This window comes from Ambystoma mexicanum, chromosome 1q, assembly GCF_040938575.1.
Source record: "Ambystoma mexicanum isolate Mex_15411 chromosome 1q, UKY_AmexF1_1, whole genome shotgun sequence".
In the NCBI taxonomy this organism is placed as follows: Eukaryota; Metazoa; Chordata; class Amphibia; order Caudata; family Ambystomatidae; genus Ambystoma; species Ambystoma mexicanum.
In genome coordinates, this window is record NC_090922.1 from 1,416,355,643 (window position 1) to 1,416,377,976 (window position 22,334).

The window sequence follows — 22,334 nt, forward strand, 5'->3', positions numbered from 1 at the left end:
CCCAATTTTTTCCATGTTAACCCATTAAGCAAAAAAATGTCTTGTGGGGAGAACCCCACTGACCCAAACTCACCATTGTGTGTTCAGTCTCTCTTGCTATGCTTAGCCGCTCACGCATATGTGTGTCAAATATTTATGAACCCCCTAATAAAAAAAATCACGAGCCACCACTGGCCAGTTCTCTGCCATTTCTATACAAAAATGAACCTTGAACATGGAGTCACGGAGGTCAGGGGTTGGGTCGGAGTTTAAATACAGAACCAGTCGCCCCAATCCTTACCTATCTGGGGAAGATTTGTGTTAACATGGAAAAGGAGCCCACCGTGCATGTTCATCTGGGCCTTGGTGCTGGGCTGCAGGGCTCTAAAACAGTATTTTGTAGGCACCAATCACGGCTGCACCCCAGGAGGAGTGTGCTTCACGCGTTCACCCAGCAGCCTCTTATCTCCAGGTTACTTATTCGTAAAGCGCCAGCCACCATTTGGAATTGACCTCAGACGCCCCATTGTTTCACTCTGTTTGCCTTTGAGACTTAATTCCACAGGCTCCAGAGAGTCTCCACCTGGAAATTGGAAACTGAAAAAAGAAGAAGCAGAGGCCAGGCAGGAGCAGCCCAAGCGGCAGTTAGGCTGATCCGTGTCATTGTGTGCACTGCAGCCCAGGCCAGCAGCTGCAAGAGACCCAAGGGTGAACAGAAGTTACAGAAAACAACAGACCTTACCAAGGCACCCAGCCCCGCAGGCATGTGAGAGACCCAACGCCATGTGCAACACACAGTGACATTCCAGTCGGCCGGGCTGGGCTCTGCCTGGAGACATACCTTTAGCACGATCTCCGTGCTCGCTTGGGACGCTTGTATGCTTTTACTCTGCAGACGCGTAGACAGGGTAGGGCCTGAGTGGCCAAGGCCCACCCAACCGCTGTGTGGGGATTTAGAGATGTTAATGTCACTGGTGGTGGGCCCAACTACATTAGCTTCAGGCCCCACTTGTTAGACAATCCTGGCTAGGCCTCTGGTACTCTATGACCTGAATTGTGAAGCCAGGAAGGGCGTTTGTCCTCACTGGCCCTCTTCTAGCTCTGCCACTGCTCAGCATGTAGCACATCTTCTGTTTGATAGTTAACATCTTCTTTGCCTGCAGGTTGCCTAATGCACTCTTAGTTACAGCTGGACTGTCGCTGAGGGTGGCAAGTAATGTTTCCACTGTGACAAAATGGCTTCTGCTCTTCAGGAGTACAAGGAGGAGTAATTGCTAAACTGCCTGCTCTGGCACCACACTTCTCCAAACACAACAGTGATCCAATCATAAGGATAAAACAGGCACAGATAAGATATATACAACCTTTGCCGTTTGTGGCAGCATATGCCGAGTGAAAGCTATACTCTTAGAAGCGGTGTGGATGTGATCCAGGAGCAACCCAAACAGCCAAGTACAATAGTTCAAAATAAAGGAATATCCATTCAAAGCAAACTTTAATTAAACACAGTAATGTACAGATAACAATTAAAACACTATATCAAACTCCACCGATGCAAAGAAGAAAGAAAAATGCAGACTGAAAGAGATGCAAGCACTGTGGATATTTAGTAGGGTGGGCAAGGCATTAAAGTACCACAATGTCCAAAAAGGCTATGCTTCTTGGTGTAAAATATGCAAAAAGCGGCTTAGCCATCTCTGGGGTGCCAACAAAAGGACAAGGTGGACTGGAACCTTCCAACAGTACCTTATTCAGTTCTTGGTGGTTCAACAGTGACGCGCCATTGTGCAAGCAGATCGAACCAGGATCGGGTGCATTGAGTCTTGTAGATCCAACTGGAAAATGGCCACTGAGTTGGTTCAAAGAAGTAGGTCAGAGCAGTTTGTGTGCTGCATTTGAGCAATGCAAGTCAGAGGGCTTACAAGGGTTGATTCAAAGATTGTGCCGGATAGGGTCATGGTAACTGCTGGTAAGGGTCGATGAGTGATGCTCCAGCAGTACAAGCAGAGGTCCGGTGATGGTTTGAAGCTGTGAACTCTGCTTGTCTGATGTGTGGTTCAAGGATGTCAAGCCAGTTCGAGTCATTGATAACCACTGGATCGGGTTGAAGTGTGTTGTGATGCTTTCAGTAGTTCGGGTATAGGTCAATAGATGCGTGGCTGGTTTGAGCCAACAGGTGATGGATGTTATATGTTAGTATTAATTTAAAACATGAAACTGCTCAATTAGAATGTTATGTGGGATGTTGTTAGTTGAAAGGTAAAATGTAGAAGAGAGAATAGAAGGGAGAAGGAGAGAACAGCAGAGAGCCAAGCTGGAGATAAGGAAGATGTGCAGCAGTTGTTGTGTGTAATTTACCTAATAAACAAGGTTACAACATTCCTCAAAGAAGACATCCATTATTATAGTGGGCTCAGCTTGGTATGATGTGGGATTGAGCTGGGTGGGAGATACAAGTGTAGGGTAGACCACCGGCAACCAGACAAGGAATTGACAATCCTCTAAGGAAAAAGGCTCTGGGCACCTCTTGCAAGGATAACAATATTATTTTTGTTGGATTTACAACCAGCGGAATTACTGCATGGTAAATCTGCTGTTTATTAGGGGTAAAGTGGCCGATTCACTGCCAGCTTGTTGGAGGTGAATCATCCACTTTACTGCCAGAAATTGGTGGGTTTACCATGCAGTAATTCTGTGAGCGGTAAATCTGACAAAAGTCCCCATGGAGTACTAAAAATGGGGAATTACTGCCACTTGTAATCCATGATAACTCCACGGTACCAAGTGGCGGTAACGGTAATGGAGGTACACAGGCATAATCGTCAGAAGCGGTGAATGTGCAGTTGGATTGTTGTGGCTTGATGATCAGTACACAGTGCTCGGATGTAGTGAGACGTTGTGAGGTTCTTTCCTCCTCTCTCTCAACTCCGGGCCGACAGTGAAAGTAACAGACGATGGTAGACGCCTGTGGAGGGTGCTAAAATGACTGTGCCGTTGCACTGCACCAGCCTGTAGCGGCCTACATCCGCAGTTACTCAGCCCCCATTGGGAGGGGGGTTGACAGAGCACTGAGCAGTCCACTGCAGGTTGCTGAAAATCTATTGGTGGTAAAGTGAGGCACCTAACAGTATAGATAGTGCTGTATATGCCTCATTACAGGACGAGCCATTGGATTAAGCTTTACTGTTTTATTGTTTGTTTATCCATCTGAGGAGTTAACGCACAGTGACTGAGGTGGCCATTTTCTTTTTAAAGAGACCCTTTGAGGTGTGCACGTTTCTCTAAAGGGGAGTTCACACATATATATATATATATATATATAACTCCTGTGTATGCACAGACTTATTTATATTGGTGAGCAAGTGCAGCTTATAAAAGCTTATGACATGTTTATTAATTAAGAGCGTCCCGAGGGACAGCACAGGTGGAGGCAAGGAGCTCATGTATTATACAGTTCAGCCTGGCGCAAAATTGCATTATTTCGGTTTGTTTGTTTGTTTATTTGATATAGCGCAGCCAAACCCTTAGGTAGCTGGGCGCGAACATTACAAGTATACTTAAAGCTTAGTTACAGAGATAAATAACAAATCGATGATACAAGTTCTGGTCCTCCAGACTTGTATGCAATCTCTGTTTGCTGCCTCTGTTTGACACTTGCCTTGCCTTACATTATTATTATTATTATTATTATTATTATATTTATTGAGTGAAAACCTAGGTTCGATAAGCAATGGAGCGCTTTACAGAGATATACAACAATACAGATACATAATGGAGCACCTTACAGAGGTATACAACATACAGTTTACCTTATCTGGCATCACTTCAGTTTTGTCTTGCCCCTTTGCCCTTTCCCTTTTTGGGGAATAGCGTGTATGTCAAAACGTCAAAACAGATATTATACCAGAAGCAAGTCACAAGGCCAGGAGGTCAAGATGTCTATGATCATACCAAACACTGATGCCTTTAAGAAAGGGCGGTGCAGGGGATGAGAGAGCTTAGAGACAGTGGTCCAAGCCAAGTGCGACTTGAAGGTCTAGCTTCTGCGTCAAATCCCTGGCTCTGCAGTCAATGGAGTCCAAACAGGGTAATGAGCCGCAGCAAGAGGGGGACCAATTGGCAACATAACAAGATCAGCATATTTCTCCCCTCCCTGTGACAATAATCTGCGCCTCAACCTGTGCCAAACACTGGATCCACAAGTCATCCAAATATCATTGGCTCTAAGCTCCCACAGTCCACGAACTTGGTGGCACCAGCTCGGTCTAGTGCAAGCACCTTGAGTGATAGTAACCTATCTATAAACACAGAGATGGAGCACCCATCTATACCGGCCAAAGAATTCCAGTCATTGCTAAAAGCCATGCTAGCGCTCTGCACTGAGATCATAAAAGGTGAAAAACAATGTAAAATTCGACTGAGCACAAATGAAAGTGTAATGGAACCTTCAGTGACCTGTACCTCAAATTCTTTTCAGAAACGAGGAAGATAGTCTGCCTTAGGAAGCAGAGCACCCACTACCGATTGATGGAGAAGAGGAATTATTGGTTATTGAAGTTATAGCCAGACATTCTAATTTAGGGGAAGAAGTGGAGGAAGAACCTCAATTGATAGTGTAGGATAAGACATTACGGCGTCATACTGTAGCAAAGCAACATGAACATGATGGCAATTGAGGATTTGGAGATATTGGAGGAACAATCAGCAATCATAGATGTGGACTTGTATTGCTAATGACAGAGGTGTGGTCAACGGAATCAAAGGTCCAAAGAAAAATAAGTTGGGTGGGCGTCCTCAAGCAATAGGAAATGCTTGTGCATTGGAAGAGGGTTGGAAAACCTAAAAGGAAAATCCAAACAAACATCACTGGCAGGTTCTACAACTGGGTTTGTGCTATGGCAGTCACACCTAGGTAACCTTCATACTCGTAATGTAATACTGCTCTAATTGAAGAAATAAGGACGAAAGAAAAGAATTGAAGGCATCCTTAGACAAGGACAGATGAAACCGGAAAGGACTGAAGAGAGTTGAAGAAAATCAATGGGACCCAATGACGAAGAACATTGCAGCTCTCGGAAACGCAAAAACTAAAAATGACTATTACAGATATTTTTGTAATGCTGGAGACGCCTTATTTGAACAGGCATAAAGTTCCTACCAGGACTCTCTTTGGACTCCCTCAATTCACACCTTCTTCCTCATACCGTCACTAGGCTGGGTGGCTGATGATGCAAAACAGGGCCAGATTTAAATTTCTTCTCCTGGTTCACAAATACATCCACAGTAAGGGACCACTGTATCTATCCTCCTCTGTCCATATCTGTAATGCCTTCTCGTAATCTCCTCTCTGCCTCCTCGACTACCCTTGTGGCTTCTGGCCCTCTCTGTGCTTCCTATCACTTTTGCTCTTTCTCTCTTCTTGCTCCACTTGCATGGAAGTCTCTTCGCCCAGACCTCCCAGAAACAGTCTAGCAGAATATGTACAAAACCACACTAAAAGCCTACCTCCTCGCCTCCGAGTCACCCTCTTAACCTACCTCTCATCGGCATGCTAGCTAAAATTATTCCCTCGCCTCTAACTTGACTGTCTCTCACTTCCTCTGCCTCCATTCAAGCACTTCACCCATTGTGGGCATGTCCCGAGCACAGCTGGCCGTACTGCCTATCTGCACTTAAAAATGTCCAATGCTGGTTGTCCTTAATCTATGCATGTCCACATATGTATTGTCTTCGGTGACTGTTCCATTTACACCCCTCCACAACCTGGTCAGAATGTCCCTCAAACTGAAACCATTGTAAGAAGCTCACTGCTACCCGTCAAATAGGATTTCTTATCTATTGTGTTCAAAAGAGCATTGTTCCTCCTGTATATAAATACATTAATAAATAAATAAATAAATGCTGGATTATGCATTGAGATACAGCCTAGCCTCGGGTCAGAATTGATATAAGAAATAGAGGTGCAGGGACAAAGCATACGATGTGGTAATTGCAAATAAAAAAGGGAAAACTATAAAAATATCCGAAAACTAAACGCACTGGTTAAAAATGGGTGTTTGTCAGTTCAAGATAGTTGTGCACTAATAAAGAAAATATGTACTAAGTATAGAAACTGTTTGAGAACCCATAGAAATTTGGTTAGACGGCTAAGTGGCAGCTAATATACACCCTACTTAGGAAGAATTACAGCAAGAGATTCTGGCAGGTAGTGAAGGCTATTGCTGACCCTTCTAGAAATAATGTGATCAATCCTCTTAAGAAAGAGGATTGGGAGAGGCACGTGGAAGAGTTTGATGACATGCAGACTTCCTGCTGCAGCATTAATGAGCCTCCCCCTAGACCTAATGGGGGTAATATTTTCTTCTTGGAGGAAGAGATTTGTCAAGCTATTAAGAAGTTGAAAGAAGTTGAAAGATACCAGATCCCCGGGCCCTAATGGGCTATCAAATATGGTAATGCGAAAGAAGCCAGAGTTTTGGGCACACATTTTATGTAATTTGTTTGGGAAGATAGGGAGGGTTGGGTAAATCTCCAGCTCATGGAAAAAGTCACACACTACCCATAACTGTTTATAAAAAGGGAGACGGGGGGGATTCAGCACATGATAGAATCTTAGCCAGGCTGGATGCCCCAGGTAAGTTGTTTTGTAACCTGAAAGTGGAAAGACTTCAGAAGTGGGCAGCACAAAGACAACTATTGTCGACACAACAAACAGGTTTTAGAAAGAATCTTTAAGTCGCCTTTATCGACTTCGCCAAAGCGTTTGATAGTGTGGATAGAAACAGACTTTGGGCAAAGTTGATGAGGTGGGTTATCACCCAAGAATGTCTTTATTTGATCCGACTCCTATTTACATCTGCAGCAGTATGAATGAATCTTGAAGGGCACATGACTGACTACATAGGTACAAGAATGGGTTAAAACAAGGTTGAGTACACGCACCTATGTTATGTAATCTTTATGTTCCTTTTATATATGAAAGCTTGGACAATTGCAAGTCTTTCCGCCCAAAAATTGGAGCGAAGCCCTTTGGTTGGCTGATGTATGCGGAAGATACAGTCCTATTGGATAGAATGCCAATTGGATTACAAAGAGCTCTGACAGCTTTATATAACTACTCTGAAGAAAATGGGCTTAAAGTGAATCGTGGAAAAACTAAAATTATGGAGAATGTAACCAAGTGGCCAACCAGAAAAGGTGTATGGAAAATAGAGGGGGTTCCCAAAGAGAGGGTTAACTCTTATGTCTACCTAGGTGCCGTGAAAAGTGCCACTTGTTCAGTCGCCCCTTTGAGAGATTATATGACATTTAATTACTTTGAGAGCTTTGCAGCATTTTGGGGCTATTTGCAATCTGGCTAGATCGGTGGGAGGATGCTTGCTTGAAGGAATGATCCAGGCGTATCGCATTAGCCTAATATCTGCTATATTATATGGTTTAGAAATGCACTTGAATCGCGAAATCAAGTGGTTGAAGGTGTTGGAAGGGAAGTTGTGGGGAATTCCTTGGTGATGCAGCAGGGGTTACCAGTGGAAGCAATCCAGCTAGAGTTGGGCCTAGTCCCCCTGTCCACGATGATTGAAATCAAGAGAAACATGTTATTCCATAAGGTAACGAATCATTTAGGAGACTCCCAATTCAGTTGGAATGGATACAATAGGAATAAGCGAATGAGCGAGTGGACGGCAGCTCGTCACATGCTGAGATTGGGTGGGGTATGGATTTAGGAGAGGATGTCACCTTAGTTATAAAAACAACTTGGTGAAGAAGGCTACAGAATGGGCTCGCACCAGTAATATTGACTAGCTAGCTGCTAAGAAATCTTTGAAATGATACGCAGAGCAACTTTTCCTTATCTGCTTCCATTACCTTACCTCATTACCTTTAATGATTCCATCTTGAGATAAATTGCTAGGAAATAACGATTTGTTTAACGGGCTCCTTTCCCTGATGGTAATAGGAGCTAGGAAGCTCATTCCGCAGGATGACCGGAGATGTAGACTGTGCAAATCAGACTTTGAAACCACAGAACATCTCCTTACCCAATGTCCCAAACTAAGAGATTGGTTTTTTTTGGGCGTTTTTAAAACAATTTTTATTAAATTGCCAAACAAAATAACATACAGACATTATAAATAACATTCAATAATACATCACGTTGTTTGTCTGTTTCAACTTCCCAACACCCCGCCCCCGCCCACCTCAACTAAGAGATTGCTATGAATATACATATGGGGCCTCATTACGACCCAGGCGGTAAGGGGTTAACGGCGCCGTAAAAAGGTGGCGGCGCCGTTAACCCCTTACTGCATAATTACGAGGTCCCTTTGTGGGTCCCCAACTTAACAGCTGGTTTTACCAGCCGTTCAGGAAGGAACCCGCAAAAGGACTTTGGAGGTAATTACGGTACCGCAATTTGCGGTACCGTAATTACCGCCTTCCCTATTCCCATTGAGCTCTATGGGGGCAAAAATGGGAATGGGGAAGGGCCAATGGTGAATGGGGAATTACCGCCCCGCCAACCTTGGAATGGGGCGGTAATTCCGCCATCCACCATGGCGCAATCGGTAAAATACCGGCGTCAACCATGGCGCTAATAGCGCCATGGTTAACGCCTGGGTCGTAATGACCCCCATGGTGTATTGGGGCAATGGGGGGTAAGTATGAGGCGAGGAATTCAATTTGGAAGTGTATTTTTAATTTGTTATCATGGGCTCTTACCCAAGCTGCTTATAAGGTCTGCAAATTTGCTATGAATGCGAACGCAGCGGAAAGAACAGCCGGTTAAGAATATGGCATTTACACTCCTCTTGTACCTTTGGTTCCGCTTCTGGTATTAACCATCAGGGAGACTACAATAGGGAAGATCGATGAAACTATGAACTAGCAAATACAGCCAAATGATATTGTATTGAGGTTTAGTATTTATAGTTTGTGAAATTTCAAAGATGTCTCTTAAACTGGTTAATTATTATGAATTTAGGAGGTTTGCTTGTTTTAGTTAAGATTTTCTTAAAATTCTATGGAAGATGTAATGTGAAAAAGTTTTTTTTAACCATATCACTAATACAAAAATACATTAAAAAAAGTAATGGAGTTTGGCAGTATTTTGGCAGAGTTACTGCTGGAATACCGCCAATCTTGTAATGTGGCCCAAAGGATGAAAGAGAGGCAGACACCATGGCTGGGTGCAGCAGAGACCGTAGCCTGTCCACACTTGGTCTGGGTTCACAGTGTTCACACATGTATGATAGCAATCCCATGTGACTTTAATAATTGTGAGAAATACTAGCTACCGTAGCCCAAACTCAGGCATGGTTTATATTTAAAGTTTTCAACTGCCACCAGGTAAGTAACTCTCATAATGATGGGGATTTGCGATTGAAGTGCAGGTTTAAATGCAGCCTCTCACCCCAGCTGTTCAAATGGACCTGTGACCTCTGAACCAGCTCTGAGCAACCAGAGAGCAAGCACTGCACCATGATGCAGCAGGGCACAGATGCATGTGATGCTTTTGGTGTGGATCTTATAAAAAGGGCCGGTCCAATTAGCAGGCCAACCTTTCTGAGATGGAATTACTGATATCAATTTCTTTAATAAAAATCTCAAAGCGAATTCCTCGGGGTAAACAGGCCCAAATTAACCTAACAGTTGGAGTGGCGCCTATTGCTTGCACAGATGAGGATAGATAATGAGTCAGGGGTATAGCAACGTGGTATCGATGGACATATCCCTCTCACTTTGATATGTGAAGGGGATCCAGAACAGTGTACACCCCCCAAACTCACGTTTCTGCGCTCACAGAGGTGGTAATGGGTGGGCAATAGGGCCCCCACCCAGCTGCCTGATGCAGGGAAGGGAGTTCATATTTTATTTGAAATCCAAATAACCCGTCATGATATGGTATAGTGCGCTGATGAGGTTCTGAAATGCAGATTGATAAGTTTCAGTACCATGATGGTTTCCAAAAATAGCTCAGTGTGTTAGGCACTTGATGCAGAGATCTGTGTTCACATGCCAGATCATTCTTCTAAATCCAAGCAAGGTTGACTCAGTCTTTCCTCATTCTGGGGTAGATAAACTTGAGCATATAATCTTTCAAAAAAAAGGTAGCAGGCGAACCTCTCCCGAAAGAACATGGCATGATAACCTGTTCTGTGGTTTTTTCCCACTTTGAGAGTCCGCAGCCACACTTTAGCTCACTGTACCTTTCACAGATGGGAAAAAACATTTGCATATCAGTCTTTGTCCCGCCCACAAGGCCAGTCCATGGCAATTCCTTTCTGAACAAGAGTACAGACAGAAAATATAATCTTTGAAAGTGGCACCCACTGTGCTACAAAAGATATACCTACATTAAAAGGTATTATTTATTTTTAAAAAAACTAGCTCAGTATCTGTACGGTGCAGGTCTAAAGCTCGTCTTTCCAAATGATGGCTGTAAAAACTTGGCAGCAGGGCTGCATAGTTTATGAGTCTGGACTCTGGAGAGAACATTTGGTAGCCAAATTAGAGACAGTGGAATCAAAGTGTCAAGGCTGAGATCACGAACAAGTTTTGCCTCCTCGCATTCTGGTGGCGCTCTTTTGCCTATTATCTATGCTTCATTTTCATGAATGCCATTTAGGCGGAAGGGACCCTGGACAGGATGAGAGCTTTCAAAGACCTCTGCAAAGCCTGCCTTCAGATCGGCTTATTCCACTCACAGAAACATTGGCTTCTTTTGATTACCATTTTCTAGAAGGATTTTAGAATGATATATTGGCATTACATTGATTTGGGTACTTTCTAAGTCAGGCATGCAAATCATGATATTACAAAAATAATTGCACCTTACTCTGTGACAAGAACTGGGAAGGATTGTGGTCAAATACCGAAATTAGAGACTTGGCTGAAATCCCATCATTGACACTTAACCATAGTGTGATCTTGGGCAACTCGCTTAATCTCACAGTACGAAGGGGCTGATTCATGGAATTATTTGTGCTGAAAAACAGAGTTTTGTGCGCCATTCTGCCCGCAAATCCCTGTTTAACAAATGGGTATTTGCGGGCAGAATGGCGCACACATTACGTTTTTTTGGCGCAGAAATTCCGTGAATCAGCCCTTAATCTGTCCACATTTTCAGTCCCTAAAAATATAAGAACTGTCAAAATTAAGTGTCATTTAACTTTAAAGATAGTACCATTCATGTATTGCACACTACAAACTCATGTGTTTCTTGATAACACTCACCCAGCGTCCTCTCACTCTATGTTTGTGTACAAGCATCTGCCTGGTAATTTCTGATCCATATGGTCTCTATGCTATGGTAGGGTTGCCTTCCTTGTTGCCTTCAATCTGCCATCCCTATTTATGCATGAGTATTAATACATTCTGTGAGGCTGGGCATCCGACTGCTGCGGGTGCTGGGGAATGTGTAAAATGCATGAGAGAGAAGGCACAGAACAAAAGGGAGCAGGAGACAAAGAACATGAGCGAGGGTCAGACAGAGAATGTGAGAGAGGACGATCCAAGTGACTGCACGAAAGAGTCAGTGAGGAGACAGAATGGAAATGAGGGAAGAAACTAAACAAAATGTAAAGTCCGGATGGGAGGAAGGGAAGTGATACAGAAGGAACAAGAAGGAGTGACAAAGACAAAGGACACCAAATAGTAAGAGAACAAAGGAGAATATTGATCAAGAATGCAAGAGGGAACATGAAAGAGTGAGTAAGAGTACAGACCAGACATCCGAATGAGGGAGAGAGGGAAGGGAGACAGAAAAGGGGAGGGGAAGAAAAAACAGAGGAAGGAGTGTGAAGGATTTTGAGATAGGGGAGAGAGAGCCAGGGATGGTGAGTGATGACGAAGAAAAAAAGGAAGTGCAAATTAAGAATCCAAATGAAAAAGACATATGTTCTGAGCGAGCCTGGCCCATGCTGTATAAATTCCATCATCCGTTGTCAGTCTCTGGATCTTTTAAATTTAAAACATATGCTCCACCTGCGCTGGCTTCGATACTTCCTCAATCCTCCTGCCGGCGAAACATACTATTCAATTTGCGTGGTGTTGTCCTCCTTGGTACACATTTTCACCTTCCTAACAAACCAAATGTCATCTTGACCTCAATAGGATACCCCTCAAAAGCATCCACGGTTGGCCTCCCCTTGAAGGCTAAATAGGTTTAGTGGTATGCATTAGAGTGGGTGAAGGTGGCACCTTGGCATGCCCTCACCCACAGCCAACCACTGGGTAACGGGTTGCTCAACATAACCTGTGCCTCCCTTTCCACATGCTAGCTAACCCCCTGACTAGGGATAGATGGGTGTGGGGGGCACCTGTAGAAATGTTTCTTCAAGAGGTGCGGGCGGCGTTGGCATAAAAAGGTTTGAAGACCACTGCCCTGTGATGACTCTGAAGGCTTACATGCTGGGCTCAGCTTTTAGATGGCCCACATCTCCAGTGATGAGCCTTTCTGTTAAACTAAACAGCCTCTGAATTGTGGTGAAAGGTGCATCTAATGGGTCAAAGGACGTTGAAATAGCTATTCAGTCCCTTGGGCTCAAAGGAAGGGGGGGGATCAACAGCACAATGGTTTAATGACCTCACTCACAACCAGCCTTTAAACCTGCCATCCTGTCCCCCCAAAATGTTGAGTCTGACTCCGCCCCTGGCCCCGCGCTGCTGGAAATGTACCCTTCTCTGATTTAAATCGGAGCGCCTAGAGCTGGGCTTGCATGTGGACCCTCCCCAGCGTGTGCGCCACAGAGATCAGCCTTTGTTTTTTCAGTCTGCCTTGTTTGCTTCCTTTACTCCGGATCTCTCCGGGTAAATACATTGTATAGGGCGGAGTCATTTCTCGGTGTGCGCGTCATGCTCATGACATCAGCACCGTCACTTACTTGGCACCTACCGCTCAGTAGCAGACTAAGCGCATGTGTATTCAGCTACCAGGGAACTGGGTGAGTGGTCTTGCATGTTGTGCATTAGAAGCACTCCGCCTGTGTATAAGCGCTGTATAAACAATTACAATTAGGAGACGGGAGATCTGAAGTGGAAGCTTCTAATGGCTATGTTATTTTGGGGGGGCATGTTTTTGGTACGGCATTCAAGAGGGTGGCTAGGAAATATATAATAAAGGAAACAAGTAGATATGTGAAAAAACAGCGATCTACCCTGCGTGCCTCAAACCTGTCCAAGTGAGTTGGGGTAGCGATGAAGGGGGCTAATACCCCAGACACATTTATTTCTTGCTGGTCTACTCTGCTGACACTGGCAGCAGTGCACCGGTTATGGCAGTGTGTTGTGGCAAAATGAAATAGAAAAGGACGGAGAGAGAGTGTGTGCCATCACTTCTGCTGCCAATGAAGGAGAAAGCAGTGTATCACGTGATGACAATTAGAGAAGTCTAGATGGGAATGGTAAGCCAAATGGATCCCTGCATGTGCACCCCCTGATCTGTTATCTTGCCTACCACACCGAATATGGTGTCCACTTTCTTCTAGTCTGCAGCTGACACATAGTTTCCAAAATGACACATTCCAATCTATGGAGGCTTATCCAGTCATGGTTTTTTCTTTGCATTCTGGGACTTGGAGTTCAACTTTTCCCATTATATAACTCGGACTGCAAGTCCCAGAATGCAAAGAAAAAAAACAGGACTTGATAATCACCTAGAGATTGGAATGGGTCATGTTGGCAACTATGCAACACACTAACAGTACGTCACCTTTGGCAGGAATTGGCACAACCAAAAAGGCCACTCACTTCCTGTGTTTTTGATCCGGCTTCTGTCTGCGATCTTGGGTACAAATTTCTTTTTTTCCTCATTAGCTGGGGTTAGATAGTCCTCAGCCTTGCCATGACCTGCTTCCAAAAGATGAATTATCCGGGACATCTGTTTCGCTCGGCCCATTGACTCGGTCTTCAGGGCCCATAACGCCCGGTACGGCCCTCGCTACATGTCTATAAAGCTATATTATTTGCCTGTTTATTCAGTGCAGGAGTGAAATAACCTTTTTCAGACATTGACCGCATAAAAGAGAGACACATGTTTACCACAGAGTTACTTTGAGCACTTTAAAGAAATGTTGGCTCATCATTTTCTCTTTTATTAGCGAAATAGCTCAATAAACCCAATTGTTGAAAGGTGCACTTAATGCTTGTGGTCAAATCCCAGGTATCTTGAGAACAAAGGTCCTCCCACTAGCCGTGTGCGCATCATAATGAGGTCCCGAAGGCCAGGCCGTTTCACTGCGATTGATATCTTTGTGGCATTTCGTGACTCTATACCTGTATCCGCGCCCCAGCCATTGGGCTCTCGTCTCAGTCCCTGGCCCACAGAAACACGGGTGGGTTCTTTTGGTTTGGCTTTCCCCTACTTCCCCATCTCCTTTCCCCCACCTCAGCATGGCTGTTTGCACATTTTTGTGCTGTTTTGCCTCCCCTATGTCACTTCTCCTCACCAGTGGAGTAACTTTGCTGAAAATGAGGGCGGGGTGTATGGAGCTTGTGAGACGCGGCACTGCCGTAGTCTCACGAGAGTTCCCGTACAGAGTGTGACAGCCGCGCACAGCGGCAACGACCCATTCTGAAGGCGCCAACACCACAGAGCAGGTTGCGCTGTTGGCACTCCTCCTTTAAAGGGGCTAAAGACTGCCTCTTAACCCCTGAACATTCCAGGACACCCTAGTCCTGCATTACCGGCAACCCTTAACCCATGGACACTTAATGGACTCGGTCATAGTGTTAATTACCAGTTCCTGTATTACAACTAATAAAGTTGTTCAATCTAACAGGCTGTATCTTCATTAATATACAACAGGGGGACATCACACCTAAATGAAAGGGGCCCCTGCTATATGAGCGGGACAAAATGGTGAGCCGCAAAAGTTGGGGGGACTAACACTCTTGAGTCAACCCCAAAAATTACACCCATGCTCCTCACTGTCCTACCTGGTCCCGAATGCATCTAGTGTTCTTGCTTTCACAAAGGGGAATTAATTGCAACCATTTTATTTGTTTTTTCATGTTTATTGGCATTTATTTACGTGGCGGGCACCCTGTGCACCCCTCGCACATTCAATTTATTTGGTTTAGACCACACCTGATCCTCCCCCACACCCAGATCCACTTGCCTGTTCTTTACAGCTTTCACATGGACACAAAGAGGAACAGCGAGAACCTTTGGCAGTAGTACATGCAACAGGTACCAATCTCTGACCATGCCCAGGAATGTTAATAGCTCACTCACTTTCCCAGGGGCTGGCATGGGAATGAAAGCGGATTCCGAGGCCCTGATTATAAACCTGCCGGTAACAGTAAAAGAGGCGGTATTTGGCAGAACCACTTCTTTTACCATTTTCCAAATGATGAGTTGTATTCCCATACTTCGGTATTCTGCTTGTTTTTGTGTGTATGTGGCACCGCCACACAAATGTGTTAACGCATGTCATATTGCTGCATGCAGTAATGTTGCATTTCTCCACTGGAGCCCAATGGGGCTAGAAAATGGGGAATAACTGTAGTATCTACATGCCTCTAAATCATGGGGACCCTTCCGCACACTGCATGCTTACCGGATGTTGTAGCGATAATCGAAGAAAGACCGCCAAACTCGTGATGAAACCCCTAGATGGGTTCAGGGTGGCAGTCCGTATACAGCATCAAGCCACTTTGGCCTCATTACAAATGTGGCGGAAAGGCAACAACGGCGCCGGTAGTGCTATCGGCACCGTTGTTACCTCTCCGCCACATTACGAGTTCTGCTTGCAGGTGCTGGACTGCACGCGTTGTCTGACCAGGCATGCAGACCGGCACCCACGAGCAGAACTCGTGATTTCACCGGCACTGTTATTAACGGTGCCGGTGCAACCATGCTCCAGACCACAGAGGCCAGCCATACCGGCACCCGCGAATGGGCAATTACCGCCCCATTCATCTCGTAATGGGCCGGTAATGGCCCATTCGCGGGTGCCGGGGCCGTTAGCGAGTTTGGCGGTAGCCGTGCCCTTATTATTAAGGGCACGGCTACCGCCAAACTCGTAATGAGGCCCAGTTACCACGTCTCATTGCGGAGCACTAGTTAAGCCTCAACTGGATGTTAATCTCAGTCGTGGTATTCCTTCTTATTCACAATCAGCATGATATCATGGCTGTGAATGACAAACATGGCTATGGGCACAGTGGGGGATCATCGTTTCATAGGTGTAAATTGCATGCAGGGAGCCACCAATGAAGGCCCCTACGTGCTGTTGCGTCCCCTGCATGCAATTGTACAGCTTACAAAATGGAGTGTTAACAGTGGTCGAAGTGGGCGGAAGCAGTCGGGAGCGGTGCTCCTCTACTTCTTTTAATTAAGTTTTACTGCTCCTATACATTTATTTGAAAAAGAAACCGTTTCGGAATGGTTTTGTTTTAAATAAAAGTGTAGGAAGAAGTTGAAACTTGCACTTTCAATGCACTGCTCTTAATGTTCTCTTAAACAGCAGGCGCATGTGTTTTGGGATTTGTATTGTGGGTGTGGCGATGGGGTCTGTGGGGAGCGGTGCAGGCCAGTAGCGAACATAGTTCCACTACTTCTTTTCGTATACTTCGACCACTGACTGTTAAAAGAAAGAGTAAGAACAGGCAAATATGCTTTGGAGACAGCATTTATAATGGATTCCTAATGAAACTACCTGCTTTTATCAGGTGCTAAATGGTGGAAGATTCTATAGGTGGCAGATTCCATAGGAATCCATTTGCTGCTTGGTACACCTATTTATTTATTTTAATTTTAATTTATTTATTAAATTGATTTTTTAATAACGCACCTAATACCGGACTTCAGTTCAGTTTCTATGTGGGGATCCAGGTTTCAAACCTCTGTTGCTCTGCATGGTCTTGCTCCCAAGACCAGCACGTTGCCCCTGTGCCGTCCTCCTAGAAGGTTGAAAGTTTGTTCAACATAACTGAAATATGCATTTGGAAATCTGGTTCATTGAATTAATTTGGTTTCTAGACAGTAAAGAAGTGGACCAGTGATCTTCATGAAATCTACATGTGTTAGACCATGAAGGGGCTATGAAGAAGTGAAGTAGTGTGTCCCTTGCCTACCATTGGACAATAGGAATGATACTATATGGACTTATTCTACTGTCCCCAAGACACTACTTAAGCGTTACCCCCTGATCTGGCCCTCCGGACCGGTCGATTACTATTAGCACCCCAGGTTTTAAACCCAGTAACCCAGGTGCTAAGAGCAATGCAGTTTCAATTCAATGAACGAGACGCCTCACGGCTTCCCATTCATTGAAAGAAAAGATTTAATTAAGATGGCCACCATGGATCTGGAAGGTTGGGCTCCATACGGTTTCCATGGTGGCCCATAAGTGGGGGTGGAGGGGACCGGAGACTCGAGGGGAAGGGCGGGGAGGGTGGGGTAAAATGGCAGGGGGTGGTAGGAAGCAACCAATAGGTTTCTTGCAACATGGGCTTGGATCGTGGGATTCAGAACGCAAGCCGAGGAACCTGATTGGCTGGCTCCCCCGCCCGAGAGCTAATTGTAAAACCAACCAAGTTCAATTCAAGCTTGCCCCTATATTTTTCAACATACTGTATTGGCTTTTCTTTTTGTTCACCCTATGGGAATGATGTCTACCTTTGGCTACACAATATTTTGTTAGCCAGGTGCTACTGGAAGTCCCTTGTCCATATAACAAAAAAAGCATCACACATACTCACATAACACGTTGGTTGGGTTTGCACTGCTGCTAATCACAGAGAGAGTCTTCCTATTTTCGAAACCCCACCCCTCAAGTTAGGTGTTTTAGTATATTTCAGCTACATAATCTGCTGCATAATCGAAACATGCAGAAACACTCTGATGTTTATTTATTTATTTAAATGTGTTTAACGTGCCACTCACCCATAGGTCTCAGGCTGCACATGAAACCAGAGACAAAACAACTGGGGTCAGAAGAAGAGCAGAGGGGAGTGGATCAGTTATGCAAGATTGAAAAGGTGAGTTTTAACTTTTTTCTTGAAATCCGACAGAGATATTGGCCCTCACTATAACTCGGTAGCCGTGCCCTTTTTAAGGAGTTGTTTTTTTTCCGGCACCCGAGAATGGGCATTCACCAGGTCATGACGAGTTTGGTGGACCCGGTGATTGCCCATTCGCGGGTGCCATTATGGCTGGCCTCACGATCCCCATTCTGTCCACAGGGCAGAATGGAGGTGGGGACCATGGTTGCACCGGCACTGTTAATAACGGTGCTGGTGCAATCATGAGTTCTGCTCGCGGATGCCAGTATGCACGCCTGGTCAGACCAGGCGTGCAGTCCGGCACCCGCGAGCAGAACTCGTAGTGTGGTGGAGAGGTAACAACGGCGCGTGCCGGTAGCACTACTCATAATGAGGGCAATTATCTTTTTCAAAACGGGAGGAAGTCCATTCAAAGCCAAGGGGGCCTGGACATTGAAGGAGGTACCGCCAAACCCATTCAGTTTCAATTTAGGTTCTTGGACGCTAGCCTGGCCAGATGATTGAAGCGAGCAGTAGGGTTGGTAGACCTTGGTGCATTCACAAAGATAGGAGGGGGCCTTAAAATTCAGGCTTTTGTGACTCAGCGTTAAGGCCTTGTGCGCAACACGATTTTTCACAGGGAGCCAGTGAAGCTCCCTCCTCGAATGAGTGCTGTGAACTCGTCTGGCTAGACACTGAGCATCCGGACTGCTCCATTTTGGATCACCTGGAGTGCTACCATGTTTCTCTGAGAGGTGCCCAGGAACATATTATTACAGTAATCCAGGTGGGAGTTAACCAATGCTGATGCCAAGAGGGACATGTTCCCAGGAGACAAGAATGGACGGATGTGGCTAAGAAGTTTATTAATATAGCCACACGATGCCCAAAACAGGGCAACATGGGGTTTCATGGTAAGCTCGGCATCAGGCATAACCCCTAGGGTTTTAGCACTTTTCGCAACTAGAATGATGGAACCAACTATGTTAAAACTTGGAAATTCTGCAGGCAGCTTTTTCAACCGAGGCCCGAGGCCACAATCAGGAGCTCAGTTTTATCTTTGTTCAAGACCAATGCATTGGTTGCCATCCAAGCCTGGATGGCGCCATAGACCAAATTAATGGTTGCCGTGTCTGAATAGTTTTCTACCCTGCTACTGTGGCAGCAGTATATGTTCATAGCAGTTTAATGTGCTTTGTAAATTAAGTGCATTTGTAGGCATACGTTTACGGAACTGTTGTGATATGCAACTGATTTCTGTCTTATCGGTGCACGGCAGAACGGAGTGGGATGAAGAGGAGCCGGGACGCAGTGTTCTTGATTGCTGCCAGATTTCGGATAATCTACAGTAACGCACGGGCTGGCCATTTCATTTTCTTGAGTCACGTGGCATTTAAGTATCATGACCCGCGTGTGTGCATGCATGCGTGTTTGCTGACGGCTCTTTAAGGAGCCTGTCAGGATAGTGATTTGATGTACAGCGCGAAATTTCAGTGTCAAATTTCAACTCGTTTCAATAAGTCAAAGCATGGCTCTTCGCTTCAATCCCTCTCATTTCATTAACACTTACGAGTCAGCAAGCTCCTGGTACAAAGTCGGCAATAGTGCCTAAACTCAGTCCTTTAATCTGTAAATACCTGTATAATCTTGCACATTTTATCTTGTATCCTTTCTACTGCCTCCAGTTAATATTGTAAGTCATATTATCATCGTACTAATCTCATGTGTGCAATTGTAACTTTACGTGCATGTAACCTATCCACAAGACTAAGCGCCTAGCTACCTCAGGGTTCTGCACGCTATATAAGCAAATTAAACAAACAAACAAACATCCCTTCAAAACTCAAAGCAGTGTATAATGAGCATGTCTATGTTAAACAGCGTTGGTGCTTATTCAGGCCGGTGGACACACTTGTGCGTGAATCTCAAAGCTGAAACCTGGAGCAAATCTCCACATATCTAGAGCATCTTTGAGATTCTCACGTGCGAATGCTATCAACAAACACTTGCTCTAGGCCAGGGCATATCACAGATGCTTCAGCATAGTTGCCAACATGATCCATTCTAATCTGTAGGCGCTTATCCAGTACTGTTTCTTTCCTCTGCATTCTGGGACCTGCAGTTCTGCTTTCCCCATTATAAAACTCTGACTACAAGTCCCAGAATGCAAAGGAAAAAAAAGGACTATATAAGCAACTACCGATTGGAATGAAACATGCTGGCAACTATGCTGCAGCCATCTCCATATTCGCTCTGGTTTTACGCTTTAAGAATCGTGTGCAAATACAAGTTGCTCACATGAACCTCCAGACTTCCCACATTGCAAATCTAGGTGAGCCGTACCCTGTTTGTCCAGACTTGTAATGTTTACTCTAGTGCCAGTATGAATAGAAGTTTGATACTGGCAATTTATGTATGAAAGTGGTACCAAGTAAAATAACCAATTTATTTTATTCGTCCATAGTTATGATCTACTGAGAAAGGACGATTACATTCAGTAATTCGGTCTTTCTAAATTGATCATAAAAACCCATTCAGCCACCTCCCTAGCCCATAACCAAACCCCCACTCCTCCAGTCCACTCACCTTGCTCTCTGCGACACTCCATTCCTCTCCGTGCGTCGGCCATCTTTTGGATGACAGCTGCTCCCTGCGACGCACACAAATGCGCGCAGGGGCTGACGGGTATGGCCAGGCGATGGAAGTCGTGGGAATTAGGTGTTTATTTTGTGTTTGTGAGTGAGTGTCTGTGTGGGAGAGGAGGGGAATGTTTGTGGTGGGGAAGGGAGGGCGCAGGAGAGCGGGTTAAAGTGTATGTGTGTGAGTGATGGAGCATGAGGGAGAATGGGTTGGGCTGTGAAAGGCTGTGAAGGGGGGGCAGTGTGGAGATGAAAGGGGGACTTTGGGGGTTAAACCCCCTGATTTGCTAGAAATACCGCCTGTGTGGGAGAGGGGTCAGACTGTGATATGTCGCCATTTTGAAAGCCAATTAAAATCGACCGAAATAAATCAGTATTTTTTGTGTTCATCCTTCAAAATGCGGAAATATCACATAGAACTATGAAAGTAGATTTAGCAAAGCAAGCCTACATCTAAGTCTGGCGTTTTCAGATAGTGGTCTATTGCCAAGATGCCAAGTGGTACTTTGCCAACACAATCTAAATAAGCAGGTGCAATCTTGAGGATATGCCACTCTTGCTCGTGTCAATCACACACACCCCGTTTGGCAAGGGTAGTCCTGTTAAAACAGGGTGCTCGGTCTGTAGCAGCTTTGCTGCTGGGCAACGCACAGCCAAGCTTCAAGTCTTTAGGAAACATAGGGGAGAAGAGACAGACATTTGTGAATAAATGGCTGAGGGAGAGGACGGTTACATAATTGCACAGTGAAATGAGCCAAGTAAATAACCGGGTGGACTGAAAAACAAAGTCAAGTGGCGATTGTGACAATGCAGGGTTCATGAATAGGATTAGGAGGCACTGGGGCAGATGTGGCTTTGGTGAGATTGGTTTGTTAAACAATGAAGTGCTGCAGATATTGGACAGGGATCATTTTATTTTACGTAGTGATTTTTATATGGTGCTTAATTCCGGTTGCTTCAAAGCACTATGGTGAAGGAAAGGTCTGGAAATAGGCAAAAGCAGATTTCTGGACAATGGGTTCAATGTCCAGATGAGTAGAGGAACAAGTGGGTCTTCAGGTAACGTCTGAATCTCATATGTTTTTGTTCAATCTGTTAGTGTACAGTTCCAAGGAGAGGCACATTGATGATGGAAAGATCTAACCCTATAATTAGTGCATTTCGACAGGTGCAATGCCAGCAGGTTATGGAATGTTGGCCTTAGGTATTTGATCATTTGGTTGATTGTTAGGACTTTCGAATTTTAATGTGGGGATCCAACCATGGAATGTTCCGTGCATCAGACGTAAGATCTTCAAAGCAATGTGCTGTCCAACAGGTAGCCAGTGTACAAGCCTGTGAGTCCATCTTCTCATACTCACAACGAGTTTGGCAGCATAGTTCTGGACTCTCTGCTGAGAATCTACAGTATTAACTAGGATTCCTGCATAATCGTCACTGAAATAATTCAAGGCATGAGTACTTGTGAATGAGTTAGCTGAGTCAATGTTCAAGTTAAAGTAGTTAGCAATTAGTGCTGGTAAAAGTTGCAGGACTTCAAATTGGCTCACTTCATATAGTTTACTACAAATCTTTGCAAACTTCATGCAGTGACATTGAATTCCCCGGTTCAATTAAATGCCTGCAAATTGAGTTTTGCACATTTGTAATTATTAGCATTGGAAAGGGTGCTCTGGAAGTGCAATGCTTTTGCACACTGCAAACAGCTGTAATAGAATAGCAAATTAT

The 22,334-nt window shown here is 44.8% G+C and overlaps 1 protein-coding gene across 1 annotated transcript in view; it reads right to left on the bottom strand.

The window, feature by feature from the left end:
- LOC138548587 (uncharacterized) overlaps positions 1 to 20,736 on the bottom strand; it is a 603,087-nt gene extending 582,351 nt beyond the window's left edge. Inside the window, exon 1 of the mRNA XM_069642287.1 lies at positions 20,554 to 20,736. The gene's annotated coding sequence lies outside the window, so the exon portion shown is untranslated. The remainder of the gene's footprint in view (positions 1 to 20,553) is intronic.
- Positions 20,737 to 22,334: the final 1,598 nt, after the last annotated feature.